Raw genomic sequence first — 18,440 nt, 5'->3', positions numbered from 1 at the left:
TTTTTTTTTTTTTTTTTTTTTTTTTTTTTTATTTTTATTTTCCTCGGTCCACGACCTGGTCAACGGTGAATCTCGAATTTTCCACGGGTTTTCACCGACACCGGTGCCCCGGCAATTATTGCGGTAAACGCGGATGAAGGATCGGAGAAACGACTGTATTAACGATGAATGATTGATGGAGATTTTGCGAAGGAGTTAAACTCGGTTCGAAGGGATAAAAACGGGATAGAGTGAATGGAAGAAACGTGATACTTACGGCCGTTGGAGGTTCTTACAAAGAGCTTACCGTCGAACGAAGAAATAGAGAGAATAATAACTATAGAACCACTTATTTTGCATTGCTTTTACGGTTCAGCTTTTAATGCTCAACTTTGGAAGTATGAAAACTGATCTCGTGGCACAGTGTTTCTCAATTCTACGTGACTCGCTTTTAAAGAGGACGTGAAGATTATTTTTCTTTTGCGCGGAAAAACGTGTAATGTGGTTTATCCGAGAGTATAATTAATCGTGTTACGGTCCATTGCGGATTGTTGAGAAAAATCTCTCTTAAAAATTTAGAAAATCCCTCGTAGTTGTATAAATTCTCCGTTCCACCCCAATACTCTTACGCGATCAAATGTTTGCTCGTTCCATTTCGAGCAAATAAACACGTCACAGTCGATCGAACGTGTAATCTCTGACGCTATCGAAACAGCTTCCATACATCTGGATGATGGACGATCTATATCAGCCTGATCATCTCCTATTATCAAATTTTTTTACACACATATTCATGATATTCCAACACCACACTACCTCTTTAAAAGTAATCCAAGTGAAAATACGTAAAAAGAAAAAAAGAATCGTCGTCCGTTAGAATCCTCTTATCACTTACCATCTTTTACCATTTTAATATTCTTTATTTTTAAAATACATTTATTAAAATGAACGAATTATTTATATAAATGTAGTAGCGCGTTCGATAATATTTTTTAATCACAGCGAACGAAAGTATGAAAGGATTTACGTAAACAACGATTCTATCGGAGAAAGATAAACGAAAGCAAGCTCGTTATTACACGAGGCAACGATCTGGCTTTATCGTGTCGTTTTGTATCAAAGTAGCCGCACTAAATCAGGATAAACAGCGTTTTAACGGTGCGCCCGTGAAAAAAACATTATTCTACGCGGACAATTACCTTCGAGTGAAGTATTCGCGATGCTTCCAGCCAGTTCTCGTCGCTGATCCTTTGTTACGAAGTATTCCGTAACTCGATACAGAAATCTAATTTATCAGCGATTACTGTTAAATCGCATCGATACGCGATATATCTCGTTATCGTATAAATTGAGCTTGAAATACGCCGTCTTTATCGAGATTAATTGGGCTTAAATAGAGGCACAATTTTATATATCTTCTTTTTTCCTTCTATTTTTGAACATAACAAATTGCCTCGAACGATTCCACTCAGATTCGTCTAGCTATTACTTCCCTCGTGATCTATCCAGATTCAGAAATTTCCCTTCTCTTCCTGTTACTTTCATGTCACCCTGTGTATGAGAACAAACATTCCTCACGACTCCACTTCCCTCCACCATTACTCAAATCAGCCACTACATACACCTCCCAAGAAAACAGTTAGTCACAACATCGTCCCCTTCGTCTCTCCAACCATCTTTTTGCGACATCGATTTAATCGTCCGCGACAAGAACGATCGCAAGAAACGATCGAAGATCTCTTCCTGCGATCCTGGACGAGGCGACACAAAAGTCCCGTCTCGGCCGCGAAAAAAATCATCTCGAGCTTTTACAAACGTCCCTTCCCTCCTTTCTCGAGGCAACGCGACCACGACGCACTCCTTGACAGTTTCGAAGTCGAATAATTTGTACAGCGACGCCTGCGGGCCGTGAAAAAGTCGAGCGGAGCCGAGGGCGAGCGATACACGCGATTACGAGGTGACTGATCGTCGAGGATGTCACCGGTGTTTCAAGCAAGCGTGCAAAGAGATCGAAAAACGTGTGATTAAACGAGCGGGGAAGACACGCTGTTGGATAAGTCCCGAGGATTCGTGATGCGTGATTACTTATGTTATAACGGGGTTCTCGAATGTTTTGTGTTGGATCGCGTATGTACGTGTGTGTATGCGAAATGATTTCGCGATTGGTAGCCATTGAGTGCCTTCTAACGGCAATACGTATCCCGGTTCTTTTTGTTAAGTACAAAGAGAAACGTATGGATAATTGTAGAAACACGTAGGTAGGTAGGAAATTGCACGGAGCAATTAGAGAATGGAGTATCCAGGTCGTTGTCGAATTTTTTTTCTCGAGTTTCTAAGTTCTAGCTTCCGAGTGGTCGCCACCTACGCTGCGTGAGAGGATTGTGGATACTTTGCCGGGTTATCCAAGTCGTAATATTGTATCCCGGATAAATGGATTTCTATTTAGCATCCGCTTTGAGTAAACAGTCAGAAGCAATAAGAGGGAAGTTACTTGGTGAGTCGTTATTCTCTCAGGTTTGCGAAGGGTATATAGACTTTTATCGAATTGGGTTATGGAAAACGATTGTACGATTATTGCACAAGAATTGCAGATGGTTTAAACGATCTTTGACACGGAGTTATCGTTCCAGAAGTGTAATGAATGCGTTCCGCTTCTGTTTCCGTCGCAGTTGCTATAATTGCACGATAGTTGCGTCATCGTGGAACAACCGTGCTTTATTCTGCGCTTGTACCGTTTATTGAAATTGATAATAGCCATTGATAATAGATGATACGTTTATGATTGGAACAAAGCATACAATCAATCTCTTTAATTATTCTTTTTTGCTAAAAATCTGTTTTTGTACGATTTTTACTACAATTTATCTTAAATTTTCCCCTCGTTGTAACATTCTTAGTTTACGTTTCAAAATCAAAAATTTATTTTGTTAAAATAAGGGGAAAAGAATTTAATTCATCATACTCGTTTCTGATTCTCCTTCCTTCTTCGACATTTTATCTCGTCGTCCCTGTCCCGCTGACGCACGCGATTCAGAGCAGAAAACAGAAAACGCGTCGTCGTTTCTCATGGTCGATGACATTCAGCGTCGTGCAACGGAAAACACGCGATAAAACAATACGAGTTTTATTCTCACGCGCCGATTGCGCGATTGTTCGTAATTCGGAATTGTAGCACGAGTAACGTTGATCAATTTTATCGTTCTCTCTACCCGGATTCACCTCGTGACGCCTCTACCAAAACTTTTTCGATCCAAGTGAGAAAAAAAGAAAGAACGAAGACTATTGTTTCACTTTTCGATTTTCTTATTTCACGAAACGAACGACAAAGGGATGCACGATAAATAGAATCCGTTTAATCCTTCAATTTTTCTTAATCAAATTTGCCGTTTGCAGCACGATCCTGTTTTTTATCAGAAAATATAACACACAGGTTGTAGGAGACAATTAAAGCGGGTGGAAATTGCTGGCTACAGGCGCAGCCATCAAGCGACAAACAATCGACCAGCTTTCTTCGTCTTTCCGGGACAGAAGTAAAATAATTGAGGACGTAGAAAGAGAAAGATGTAATTAAAACGACATCGAGCTGATGGTTGGCTGGGTACAAAGGTTGTTTGTAAATTTGTTTTTGAGTGAAATTGCGGGTGAACTTGACTTTTGATCCGGTCTAACAATGGAATGAATTATATTAATATATAAGTAGATGTACTTGCTTAAATATTAACTTGGCAGCAAATAAAATACAAATAATAAACTCTATGATACGAGACTTTTATTCTTTTTTCTTGGATTTGTTTTTAAGCCATGAAAGTAGATCGAATTTTAATCCTATCGTTGATAAAAGTGATTCGAATAAATGATTCTATCGCTGTAGAATTCAAAAATGGCAAATTTGCAAAACGTTTTGAAACGATTACAGAAAATATTTGGCTATCTTTTCATCCTTTTCCAATCGTGTTCGTATCGAATATCGAGATTAACGATCTTAAAATGCGAAAGGGATTATATTTGCAAATTGCATTCCGTTTCAATCACCATTTATCTCGCTTTTCATCGATATCATTGTCAACCAGTTGATTCGTAGAAAAGGTCATGATCAGCGATCTCTGTGAAAAGGATTTGCTGCGTCATCGATCTATGAAAGAGGTTCTCGGTTAACATACCCGCATGTCATTAATCACATTTAATAATTGCATCTCCATTGGCATTTCGACCTCTGCGCATTGTTCGATGCGGTTGGTTGTTCGTTACAGTTGATATTTTCTATACGTAGGTCAAACACGTATGAATAGATATCTTGTTCGAGCCATTAAAGTCGAGAATATTTCATAAAAGAAGATCCTGCAACATATATCTTGTAACATATCTTAAACGCTAATTTGTTTCTTCTTCGAAAATAATTTTTCAATGTCTCTTTTCAAATAATTAATTATCATTGAATGAAACTCTTAACAAAAAACTTCAAAAATTTCTTTCTATATATATTTGATTTTAACAATATTCTTACCCAAATAAAGAAAAAAACGTTTACATATATAAAAATTCATCGTACATCGTTAACAAGAACGATAACGTATCCATCTTACATTAGACACAAAATGCTATAGCTATAATTCATGAATATCATAGTCTACGGTAAACCATCGAAAGGCGAGCATATCGATCGTGTCCTTGACTGCCTTGGCTCTCGTATAAATTTCACATCCCCCACATATCACAGGCGTGAATATCAAGGGGTTAAATCCTAGCCTAAAGCGATACACACAATTTATTATTCACAAAGATGTTGGCAAGCCCAAAGGCCAATACCAAACTTTCTTCCCTCGCTCAACCCTACCAATGATAACATAACCTCCAAGCATCCGTTATTGGTCCACTTCCCGGAGGAACGCATTTAAACAGCCAACAATTCTCCCAACACCTTAATATCAGGACTAGAGACGAACGAAAGAAAAAACGACGTCGAGGAAGCAGAAGAGGCGCCCGAGATAGCAGAGCAGGAAGGAAAGGAAGAAGAAGAAAAAGTAAAAGAAGGGAACCCGTTAGAGCGACTGACACGTTGTTACCGTGGCGTCTGCCAGCTCTCTGTTATTGGGCCGCGAATCCAGCTAATGAATGCATCGCCCACGGCCTGCACTCCGCTCGCTGAAACAATTTTAAACCCCCCCTCCTTCCCGTTTACCTCTCCGCGTATGCGTGTGATCGCGCGCGTATTGGCCTTGGCCGCCCCAGGGCCACCACCAAGTATCGGGTCTTGAACGACCGGTGAAATTAACTGCGATTCCGATAGCGAGCAGTTGATGCGATACCACGAAGCAAGCCAACGGATACTGTTACCAACTCTCGCATTAGCCGCTCGTTTTGCTCGCTAACAACCGAGCTAAGCGTTAACAACGAGCTTTCCGACTTGGGGAGTCACGACTGACCTTGCATCCGGAGAACGCTAACGGATCGACCTTGCCCGACCATTGTTCGCCGTTTCTTCAAGAAAATCTCCTCGGATTCTTGAGGATAATGGGGAGTGTTAGAGCGTTGAAGACATTGGATAACGAAGCTGATATCTTTTCTCGTTTTTTTGTATAATAGGTATTTTTTTCTTTCTTTCTTTTTCGATTCCAGGTGAGTGGAATGTAGATTGTTTTAACTATTGGATCGACACGGGAAAAAATTACCAGTTATTTTCATTCCAATGGCGAAGCGGTCGAAACAATGTTAGAAGATGACAAAAAAAGATCAAAAAGACTTCTCAGGTTAGTTATTGCGGTTTTTCAAATGAATGGTATCGCGCTATTATCGCCGCTGTCATTCGATTTCTCCAGCTATTTCGTTGCGGCTAGTCTTTTAACGGAACTGCCTCAACAAACTCTACATCAACCGATACTACAAATACTACGTTATTATCAACCGTCCAATGTTCACTGTCAATATTCCACTAAAAAAAAAAGAAAACATACACCAATAAAAATATCTCGAACGACAGAAATACCTCGAATTTCAACGTACCTTCCTCACGTCCATCTCGTCGATGAGCAGATGGTTGGACGATCGGTTATCACGATAGGTGACGGCGTGTTTCATTAATCAAGAAATATATTGTTATCACGAAGAGGCTGTCCCGCGAGATGAACGCGCGCGAACCGGGATATCCTCATCCTCGGCCGTTTCTGGGACGAGGACGTGGCCGACCTCGAAATCTCACTCGAGGTAACGGAACGACCTTGCGCCTCGTCGACACTAGCTGCTCGCCGAGGATCGAAGTGAACGGTCGATGTCGTTTCCCCTAGACACCGATCATCGTAACCATGCCACGAGTTAACCTTGACATTACGTATTCCCCGGGAAAGAGCATGTGCAGTGTGAGTGATATATCGAATTTGCATGGATTCGCTGTGATAATTATCGAGATAGTGTTTCAATTTTCATTGGAAAGAGATTAGAAAGAAATTTCTCCGAGAAAAGAAAAGAATTCGAAACTAATTCTTTATTACAAATTCTTTAAAGAATTTTTCCAAACTTTTTATATCATTCAGAATCGCACGTTTAAAATATCATTCTTTCTCTTGAACAATGACTTGTTAAACACAAGAGTATTGAGAATGACTAACCAACTTTAAATCCCTCGAGTGTGCGTCTGAACGAAAGTGACACAAGGAGAAAGATGGGCGTGAAATAACCGTCAGGCAAAAACATGCCTCGTTCCTCTCTCTCTCTCTCTCTCTTTTTCTCGTGCATCGAGGTACGCGACCATCAATCCTCGAGCTCTTTTCTCAGTACATTAAGAGTTACTTTCCCAAGAGCTTGCCGTATTAACGACCATTCGATCTCTCGCGATCATCGGTCGCGCGATACGCAACGGAGCATCGTCAATAACCGCCAATCAAATTCGACTAACCCCGGCATTGAACGTTTAAAATATGCAGGAAACAAACCGAACTCCCACGAGCATACTTACGAAACATAACTTCCCAGGGAATATGATCGATGGATCTCGCGTGTCTAGCCTCCCTGACCAAAAACAGTCCGTAATTCCGTTAAATGCACGCTCGTGCATTATTCAAATTTCTCGCGGCTCGCTCGTGTTGGTTCGTCCGTGTCGCTTGGAATAGATGCAGAGAGCTCGAATTACGATGCTCGCGAGAGGAGAGGATTCGTCTTGGCGAGACGTTACACGGGAATCATGGATGGATCGTTAGATCTTCGGGATGGATCTCGTGGCACGGGACTCGTTTTGCGGGAAAAATGGCGGTCGACATGCAAATACAAGAAAGTGAGAGGGCTTGGACCCTGGCACGAAACGAGAGTGTTTCCTGTTTGCGGCCATCGCGGCGAGAAAAACGGTGGGTGGCGATGCCTGTCCCGAACCGTTAATGTCAACGTGTACGTACACTACCGTGGAATAAAGTGGTTTGGGACAGTGTTTCTCAATCGTTCTCGAATTTGAACAAGAATCGATAAGAAATATTAGAAATAAAGAAATTTTTTCAAAGAAAAATTTTCCGTAACGATCCTCTTTAGGATTCACAGGTTTGGATGAACTCGATGCATTCATTTTAAATTCTCGTTAAGGATCGAATTGTTGATTGCGATAATAGCATAGAGATATTCTACAATTTATTGTTAATCATTAATAAGAAGAATTATCTGTGACGAGTATCAACGAAGAAGAGTTTTTTGAAACAATGTAAAGATGAAACGAATTACACTGATAGAATTCTTGTTAAAGACAGAGGATTAAAAAAAAAAAGATATTTTAACGAATGTTACACGAATAATAGAAATGCGATGATTTACGAAGCGATAAGATATTCCATGTAATATTCCAATCTAGGACTCAACGTGGTGAAATCCAACGTGTTTCCAGGCATGTCCGCGTTCCACGGGTTCCAATATACTGCACGCAACGCGATGATCCGGTGAAAAGAAGTGAATTGAAACGTCCTGGGGCAGGATGCCCGCGGAATTCTGTAATGGCGCGAGCGCAGTCGCGACGAATCGATCGGCAACGAGTCGCGTTTAATCTCTCGGAACGCGTTAAATTCGAATCCAGAGTGGTAACATTACGATATCGATGCGAATTTTCATTCGATCGGGAAAGGAACACTTGTACGTCATTGCATATCATTACCTCTATCCTAACCTTCTTTCAGATAGAGAAGCGATTTAAGAAAATACCATTCCAATCGAACACCCATAGATTCTATCATTAAATTGCAAGTATCTTCCAGAAAGCGTTTAAACCACTTGTTCACTCGTACAATTATATATTCGTATTAAACGAAGCTTTGTTAAAAGTAACGCATTACAATGTATCATTAGGACGAGTGGCGCGTTATTCGAATTATTTTCACGTTACCACGGCCTGATTAGCCTGTGTGCAAGCTTTCCTGGAATTATTCCCGATCTCGTGATAATCGTTAAGGTTTAACGAGCATCGATGCTCGGCAAACGTTTTTGGTTAGCCAGCAATGTCTCTATTAAAATTCCACCATTGTTCTTTACGAGCAGACAGACCTGGATGCTTCGGTGCGTGAACATACTACTCGGCCTCCGTATTTATCCGCTTCCTTACATCCTAGGATACGCAATGCCACGGAATATTGTAATTCATAACGATTATTGTCGTCTATTCATCCCTCTTCCTATTGTTACAAGCGGATCCAGATAGAATCCAGATAGAATCCAGCGATTTTTATATTCGTTCGTATAACGTATAGATATTATTGTTCCTGGAAATTTCGAAGAGAAAATTGTGTTTATTATAATTTCTTTGAGACTTTTCATTGTGGCGGAACTTCAGAATTAAAAATAGCGTCTTGAATCGTTCCACGATCGATTGCGTATATTAGTTTATCGGAAGTTCTTCCGTTTCGTAGAGAAGTTAAACATATCGAATCCTGTTTGCAATTGTTCGAGCGTATTTATGCAAGGTCCCGTTACAATTTACTGTTCCGACTGTTCTTCTTTATTTCATGTCAAAGCGGGTTCTCGCATTCCATTAGGGAAAATCGCGGCGCACAATAGAAACTAATGCGCGGACGGTTCACCGAGTAATTTCATAAATTAAATATTTTCTCCCAGCCCGCGAACGAACAAAGAATCGATTGCCTCGTTAGAGAGGATCGTGCGAGTTGCGTATATTCCGTAACGGGAAACCACTTCGTTCTCCCGACGAAAAATTCGTTGATCTTTATCCTTGGAAACGAGTAAGAGTGGAAACCACCTAGTTACGGAATGAAACGAGATTCCCAGGCCCGATTTCAATGGCGAATCTCCCCTCCTCCGATTTTCAATCGCGATCCCTCGACTTCTATCCCGTTGCAGTAACCGTTTTTCGTTGGATTTTCGTTCATAAAATAATATATGTGACGCGCATTCGGTTGTAAGTATAAATGAAACGAGAGAAAAACGCGTGGAAAGGAGAGTATCGCGAAGGGAAATTGTGCGAAATCGCGAAGTGTGCGAGAATTCCTTTTGAAATGGGATTCTGGGTAAGAGACTCTTCCTCTGGAACGATTATCTTTACGATTATCTTTACGAGGGTGCTTCTAGCTCTGCTTTGACGACACTATAACCACTTGCGAAACAGACACCGTCTGTGAAATGATGATTCTGCGAATCTTAACTGCTATTGTATGTTCGCTGAATTCTTTTCGTGAAAACAGATGATATCGTCCAAAAAATGAACTAAAAAAGAATTTGAATTTATTTCCATAGTACTTAATTTTCAATATTTACGCGCAGTTTGTACACTCTTGGTTAAATATCCTAATAAACGCATAAATATCCATTATGTGGCGATGCCACATAATTTACATCAAATTTCTATTCGACGTTTACACGATCCTCAATATTTTCCCATCGGGTTATTTTGTACGAGCGCTCGTTAAATCAAATACGGCGTTGGAACTTTTACGACGACCACTCCTTCGAGACCGGAAGACCGTTCGGTCCGCGATAGATCAGCCTTTCGATTCGGCCCTTTCGTTCATCCGTGGTCTTACGATGCCGACGTTGGCCCCTTTACGAGGGTCGGCAACTTCCCTCGATTCCTTCCATTTCAGGAGATTCCACTCTTTTTTGGTGGAAAGCCGATCGTTAAACGGGAGGAACGATCGACTCTCATCGTTCTCACCATTATTCTCTATCCGAGTAATTTGCGTCGCGCCGCCTTTATCGCAACATCCCTCTCCCTTCCCTCCCCTTCTTTCAATTTTACGACTGCTCTTTCATTTAGTCGCGCGTTGTTTTTTCGCCCCCTTCGACTTCCTGCTTCTCCCGATAAACATGCGTGCAGAGAATTGAAAGGGTCGAAGAGAAGAGGCAACCGCTCTGGTATTTTAGTTGGAGGAAATTGGAAGGTTGAGTTGGACGGTGGTTTGTACAGCAGAATGCTAAGTAGTTTAATACGTATTGTTAGACCGTGGTTTCCTGGCGCCTTGCTTCGTTAGAAACAAGCGGAGGTAACACCGGTCGTTCTTTACGTTGTCCAATCTCCGCCATTGTTGCGAAGATAAAGAAAGGTTACGTTGGAAGCGAAGGTCGTTCGAACGGTGTGTCGTAAAAGCGGGCTTAAGAGTTACGTAACGTTTACGCGGGAAAGGAGATATTGAGGCGCAACGAAGAATACAGAGGAGGGGAAAAAAGCAATTGGAACGTTTTGCGCGGCCGCTTCGTTTCGTGGCGTCGCCGGTTCCCGAAGTTGCCGCGTAACGATTACGCGCGTTATCGTCGAAAGGAAAGCAAAATGGAATCCCGCGTAAGAAACTAGGGAAACTAGAGAAGTTTTCTCGGTTTATCTCAGCGATGTTCAGCGATCTCGAGCTCGAAGGAAAAGGATATCGCAATACGAAGAAACGAGATGCAAGGGAATCTAGGCTCAAAGGGATTCTAGGCGAGGAATATTAAAGGCGTGAACAACGTTATTGTCTCGAAGTAAAAATAGCGCGGGGAATATCGAGCGCAATCCTGACAGATAGGGATCTGAATAAAAACAACATATTTCCATAGAATTGAAGATCGATACTCCCTAATCTGGCCGACCGATCTTGGACACGGCGTGACCGTGCACGAGAGATCATCAGCTCGATCCCTGTCGTCGTATACAAGACACATGGGCGGGGAGGAGGGAGGAAATCACGGAATGGTAAACGGAGTCGGTTGATCGCAGGAAGAGGAAGTTGGATGTTGGCGAGGTTGTAGCTGGATCGGTTGTAATCCTGTGGGTGGAACTTTATGCGATGCCGGTTTTATGCGTATACAAAGAGAGCCAAGTAGGAAGATCGAAGGAAAGAAAGACGAGGAGGATGGCTGTTTTCCTATTATCCAACACCACCGACCACGTTTCCAAGTATTACAGATTACCGAGAATCAGTTCAGGAAAGCAGAAGCCCTCTCTCTCCACTTCCGTGTTCCTCGTCCTTCCATGCACATGTTCTTCTTTTTTCCTCCGTTTATACCTACTTGGTTGCACACTACGCTGGACCATTTCGAAATTACGGGCGAGGATGATTGCACAGGCGCGGCGCCGAGTCTTTCAACGATTTTTCCATCGCGTCGAGGAGATGAACTTGGACTATTGGTAAAGTTGAAACAATCTCCTATCGGGAGTAAATTTTAATCCGTCGAGAAGCTTTCCCGACATTGGATAATACCGTTTCCCGATAATCCATGATTCCATAATTCGATCGTGATTAATTGATTTAATAGAAAGACGAGAGATCTAACTCGCGCGCTTTATATATCGCAGCATGCTAGCTCGCATTAGCAAGGAAATAAGATTGTAATGTAACTTTGATCAAGCACATCGAGCATTCCGTTATCTCTGACAATTGATCTCCGCTGTTAAATACAAAATGATCGACGGAGTTTCGCACCTCCGTTATTTATCGCGTCCAGTTCGACCGGTCAAAGTGTCACCCACGCAACAAGTGCATCCTACGCGCATTCCTCGCGATATCAACATTGAATAGAGAGGCGATCTGGACCAACCGTTATTCCTTATACCCGTTTATAATTCTGTTTCGACTTCTATTCCATCGACGATTTCGTTTCTATCTGTACGATTCGTAATGTCATCGCTCGAAGGTTAGAAGAAGCACTCGGAAGGTCAGCTCCACGAATATCTGCGATCGATCCAATATCGATCTGGAAACCTGGACTCTCTAATAGTCACGCACGGGTTCACTGATCTCGAAAGGGTAAAAAAATGATGGTTGAGCGAAGAACGAGATAGTAATTGTGACAGTGCGGAGCTCGTCATGCTCGTCGATATTCGATGCTGTTGTCCTTTCGAGACTTTTCTTGAGAAAAGAATGTGAAGAGATGGAGTTATTTTTTTCTCTAAAATCGACGTGGACGAATCTAGTTATTTTGAAATTGTTTGCTGATCTGAATTTATCTTTTAAGTGCATTTTTGTGATCTTCTGATAACTTTGAAGATTAGTCAAGAAATTTTTCCTAGTTTGTCATCATGTTTTATATTAAAAATGTTGAAGAGAATATTTTAAAGAATTAATGGCATATAATGTATTTAACATTTTTATTTCTATTAATGAATAAATATTTATCCATTTTTCTAAATGTAAAATTATATTACAATAAAGAAAATTAGATTGAAATTCATTATTTCAAGATAGAAATATATTTTTTGATGAAGGAATATAGGATTCTGATTGCTTTTCAAATAACGGACAAAGTTATATGAAGATGTGTGTGATGCTATAATAATTTAGTATCTCGTAACTTTATCCAAATACATATCTTTGAAATCTCTCAATCGCGTGCTACATACACGTTATGGCGTTTAGCCCGCGGTTGAAACGCGTAAACGAGCGGAAATCATCACGGCAGGATGCATAAAGAAACCACCGGTAATACGATAATCGGAATAATTACAGGAATTGTCGAAAATAACAATGACAAACAATAAGTAATCATCGAGTTTGCCATTCTAATTTCAAATATCTTACTTCGATCCCACTTGTTTAAACGATACATTCTCCTTCTTTCTCAGAATCACGAAATTTTAAGAAAGTAATTTGAAGAAAAAATGGAAAAAATTTATTGCAAATTAGGCAAAATAAACTTTGTCAAAAGATCGATCAAATCTTATTTTGCAACGTCGTTTCATAATTTCGATATTGCTAATAATCATAATAAATTATCTTTTTTTTAATGTAAAATTCAATAGAATCGATCGATGAAAAGTCAATAGCAAGAAAAAATAGAATGAATCAATCGTGTAATTAAATGCTTATTATTGACGTATATGCCTATCATCGGGGAATACAACATGCACATGTTGTAAGACTCGATGGAAGCGGCAGCGTGACAATTACAAAGTTCGTTTACACTGAAGTATTATGTTAGCATGACATAACCCACGTGGTTTGACATAATAAAGTAAGTGGTACGCGCGATAAGTTTCGATATAAACAGAAGAAAAAAAGATCTGAACATTGTTGCTCTTAACGAAGTTTTCCTCTTGGAGAATTGGAATCATTTTTCGTTGTTCTTTCGTATTAATTAATTAATTAATTAAAGCAATTAATTAAAAACTTGTTAAGATATATCTAAATTCCTTTTTTTTATATATTTAGAATGATAATTCATCACATCTTTTTATTCTACTTCATTTGTGAGATGAGAAAATAGTTTGAAGCGACACGTTAATGTATATGTTATCTAATTATGTGTAGAGACTATAATAAATTTTGTCATCTTCGTATTATTTAACGGCACAGTCTCGGTTAGTTGAACACTATAATAAAGTAAAATTTCGTGCCTCCTAGTCTGAACCCAGTGACAACCGGTCTTACGGTACTTTTCACTCTCGACCACGAGAGACAATGAAACGTGTTATCTTACTCTTACGTCTCTAATACTTTCTCGTATATTTATCCTAGATTGTAATCTTTCTATTCCAAAAATTTGCGAGTTTAATTGTGAAAAAAATAATAACAATATCAACAATATCTTTATGACACAAAAGGAAATTTAAAAAGATACTCAAATTTTATGAATCGTCCAATATTATCAACATGATTTTTCTAATAAAATATGAATATATACCCTCATCATTATAATATAATTCCATAATCCCAATGTTCAAAGAAGCGCAACAATATTCGAAAGAACCAAATCAATACTCGATGAACTCAATACCCGTTCCAAGAAGCAAATTAGCCGCGTTTTCCAGGTTCAACGATCGTCGAAGTAGCCCCTTACATCGTATAATCTATACCAAACAATCTTTTTTCTCTTCTTCATTCGATCCAAAGAACGGCAATAAACGAGTGAACGAGAGCTGGAGGAATCAAAGACCATTCGGAGAACGCGATCGATCCTCTGTCGGAAGCCGAGTAGGCAAATTAGCCACCGTTCTCCATGCTCTACCAGTCGCGGTGTCCTTCCTCCGAGCGGAATTATTAACCGGACCGGTCCAGGACACGCCGCCTGAAGCTTCCACGTTTTCCACGTCGACATCTGCTCGAGCGCAATTGAATCGCCATACCCGATCCTCGTGCGTGACAGTATCGACATTGGAATCTTCTCGTCGCGATCTATCAATCCCATTCCTTGTTTGCCGGGGTCGTTTACCGAATAACTGCAACGCGTTCCATCGATTAATGATCCACTCGATCATACGGTCACAATAGCCGTACCGCTATGTTCTGCATGCGGCGACACGCGAAAAACAGCTTACACTAGTTGCCGACAAATGGCCAAGAAGGCGAGGTAGAAAAATCGTGGATAGGATTTTGACGGGACGATTCATCGACGTCGTTACGCGAAATCGTTTGAGCGGAGAAGGAATTGCGGGGCGAAGGTTGTTCCCAAGAATGTTTAGGGGATCGTTTACCTCTGATGGAAATTATCTGACGCGGCGTGTAATGTCGAAACGAGACGTAATTCCTCGTGATTTGTGTATGGGTAATTCCATAAGTGATCGGGGCACGATCGGATAAGATTTGGTTTCGTTGATGATGATATGGATCGTGTATAGATACGTAGATTAGATTTTGTTTCGTAGTCGAGTATTATAATAATCACGTTAAGACGAGGAGAATTTTTTGGATGCAAGAAATTGGAAAAAATGAGGAGGTTAAAGATATTCTATCCATATATTCTATCGGAAATAACGAGAGGTAAATAACGAATAAGAGTTTGAACTAAAATTGTAAAACTATCGAAAGGATCAATAACAGAAGTTCGTTCGCGCAAAAATAATCAAAACGATTCATCGTAAATAAAGATAATCGTTATATTAACTCTTTTAAAGAAAGAAAGAAAAAAATCATCCAATTTTCGATATCTGATAAATCTAATAAAAACATGATTAAAATAGTTTCCTTTTCTAAGCTGGATCAAATCAAGCGTAATACGTCTCTTCTTCTTTGATTCTTGAACCAATCAGCTCTCGTCCTCTTCGCTTCTCATCATTTCCAACTGGTTTGACAAAAACGGAAAGCAAACGAACTGAATAGAGGATCTAATAAATCAGTAGCTCGACAACAGAGAAATCACGATCTTGACGCCAATTTTGCCCCAACCATGTGCACGCCCAATGGGGTCGAAAGGTCGTTTCTGTAATGCAACGGTTGCACGGTCACGTTCGGCTATCGTTTCCCCGTTATATGCATATCAATTTACGTCCACCTGCGGTCCAGGATCAATTGCGCTCGATTTATTACGAATCCTGGATACGTTCGAGCGAGGAGCGGCGTTTTCACGCGTGGGCCGAACAGATACATTTGTCCAGCCGGCAAAACGCTGGCACTCGATATTGCGGAGTAAATGTACGGTTGGACTGTTTCTCAGGAGGAACGTTGTTTGCCGGATTCGAGAGCTTAAATCGAGCAACGAGAGGCGATAAGTCGCGAGAAATAGGCAATCCATTTTGTCCACTAGATCGGGTCGGTTGTGTTAAAGTCTCGGTAGTGGATCGCGAAATTTGTTGAAGAGTGGCGAAGAATAGGATTAACATGTTCAATACGAGTGACCCGAATGTACGTGTCGTGAAATTTTTATTTTATTTCATTTTATAGCCTTCGATATGTAATGATCACGCCCATAAACTCTTTCAAAAGGTGAGAAAAAGTGTATCAGGTTTTCTTTAGTCTTCGATATCTATAAGTAGTACGCGTATTCTGCCATGATTAAAATTTCATTTACATATAATAGAATTAAATCTTTTTCTTATCTGTATAATACTTTCGCTGATACGATGTCATAGACTTGGCAGAAATTAATTTTGAAAGCAAATATCTTGATATTATAATTTCGAAGAAGGTTTACATATGTTTAAAATTGATGAGATTTACATTTATGATTTGTACAAAATCATAAAATGGATAGGAATCATTTTCTGGTTGGAATGTATTGATTGCAGAACAATCTACATTACTGCTACCATTTTCCAGAAAATATCTTAATAATTCCTCGGAAGAGAGTGTTTTGGTCATACCTTAAGATCTCTGGCAAGAGAGTCAGTGGAGTTTGTATTTGTACGGATGCAACCGATGGAAATAGCGTACCGATGATCGGTCAAGATTTGCACATTTTGCTGGCTGAATTGCAAGGCGAAACCGACCTATAAATACACGTTTCAACTACCACTTAAGATTCCTAGAACGTTCTTTCTCCCTCTTTCTCTCTCTGTCTCTCCCGCTTGTTTCCAGTTGTTTGGTACGATAAATCGAGAGAGAGGAACAGGAAACACGAGGAAACTGTTCTCCAGAAACAATAGCAACGCGGCTTGACGTAAAAGCTCCCCACGAGAGAATTAAGCGAGGAAACTCGCCGAGATTAATAGATGATCCGCATAATTGGACGCAGCTATGCAAAATTTTACCGTGCAAACTAATATTTCCTTCGAAAATCCGTTGAAATTGAACATGCATCGTTTCATCTCAGTTTTCTCAATGTGATGAGCAATTATTATATGCGAATAATTTAGACAAATAATTTAGGAAGGAAAATTTTTTGTTAAATATTTTTCTTAATAATTTCTTCGACATAACAACTTTTATAATCGTAAATGATGGAATCGGCCTATACATTTCGCTTCTTTTTTAAGCGAAATTACTAATTTTTTCGTAAAACAAAGAATAGAAGATTATTTATTGATATAATCTAATATAGGGATTGATCAGCGTGCGAAAATTCATTCTTCCATGACGATTTTCTTACACCGAATTTTCTTTTCTATCAGAATACTTATCTCGGGTTAACGACAGATTAATCGTCTGGAACGCGTTTAGAAATCACGATTTAATCCAAAAACATAACATAAATGTAAATAAAAGATCATCACGACCGGAAAACTTGTACGCATTTTACGCTTCATAAAACTTATTCGATATTTCATCGTGTCAAACCGCATGAATCAAAAATTATATTCTAATAATTTATAGCATTTCCATTAAACGAGATATTCCGATACAGCGTCAACTCAAAGCACTTTCGAAAACGTTTTAAAAAAACAAATCTATTTTTACTTTCGTCGTCAACGAATCAACGAGATCTAGACTTGTTTCCCCTAAATTATCCTCCCCCTTTGAGATACAATCGAGACATAATTCGTCACAATGAATAGATAGAGTGTCCAAGGAACACGATGTCCCTATCTCTCAAAAGGAAAACACTCGTGTAACATTGGACTCAGAATTGGAGCTCGTGCCAAACGAGCTCTCCGTTTATCGTTATTTATCGCGCGTACTGTTGCTCGTAAACACGGCGACTACATTCCATCGATGGACCACTCCACCTCGCGGGATCCTCTTTCCGCGTCTAACACGTTCTAGGTTGAAAAATCCTTGGCTTTATGTCGAATTCAAGCGAGCGTACGCGCGTCCACCGCTCGTAAAACCGAGAAGATTACACGCGTGATTTTTAGCCGGGGCGAAAAATGACAAGGAGATCGATTAATATCGAGTTTTATGGGGTTTCTTACCAGTTGTAAATCTGTTTGATTTATAGATCGATCAGTGGGATCGAAATGAAGGAGCGATCGGAATTTTTACGGTTGCCAATTAGCCAGTCGGTCGGCCGGAAGAGACGACCCGATTGTAATTTCTGATCCGCCGCCCGATCTCGAGGAGAGCCGGCGAGCTTCCGGGATTACGATCCCCGCTTGGGTTGACAGGGACGTCATAGAGAGATACGCCGCTCGAGATAGGAGGAGGATACGAGCTGTAGAACTAGCTGTAAATTAACCACACACCACGGACCCGGGTGCATTCGTCGTCGCTTCGTGTTCGCTTCGTCCTCCTCGGTGAGTATGCGTGTACGTGAGTGTGTGTATGTGTGTGTGTTGCGCTCGTGTATCGAGCACGATGGCAAGAGAGTGCGTCACGATTTCAGATATACTCTGGTACGCATGCACACGCGTGCATCTATGTATCTACCGCTCGTGTAACTTTTTCCCTCGGCAAGATTTGTATCGTTTCATCGATACCTATGCG

General features: G+C 40.3%; 1 protein-coding gene and 1 long non-coding RNA gene across 2 annotated transcripts in view; one reads left to right on the top strand and one right to left on the bottom strand.

Annotated features, from left to right (window-relative positions):
- The window catches only part of LOC102672114, a 165,077-nt gene that overhangs the window by 120,937 nt on the left and 25,700 nt on the right, over positions 1–18,440 (top strand). Inside the window, exon 2 of the long non-coding RNA XR_004150813.1 lies at positions 17,956–18,250. This is a non-coding gene — a long non-coding RNA (uncharacterized LOC102672114). The remainder of the gene's footprint in view (positions 1–17,955; positions 18,251–18,440) is intronic.
- Positions 1–18,440, bottom strand: part of LOC102671897 — a 57,598-nt gene that overhangs the window by 36,149 nt on the left and 3,009 nt on the right. The window lies entirely within an intron of this gene.

The sequence above is a fragment of the Apis dorsata genome, unplaced genomic scaffold (assembly GCF_000469605.1).
Source record: "Apis dorsata unplaced genomic scaffold, Apis dorsata 1.3 scaffold_327, whole genome shotgun sequence".
NCBI classification, from domain to species: Eukaryota; Metazoa; Arthropoda; class Insecta; order Hymenoptera; family Apidae; genus Apis; species Apis dorsata.
The sequence above is the reverse complement of the archived record's forward strand: the minus strand, read 5'-3'. Positions and strand labels throughout refer to the sequence as shown.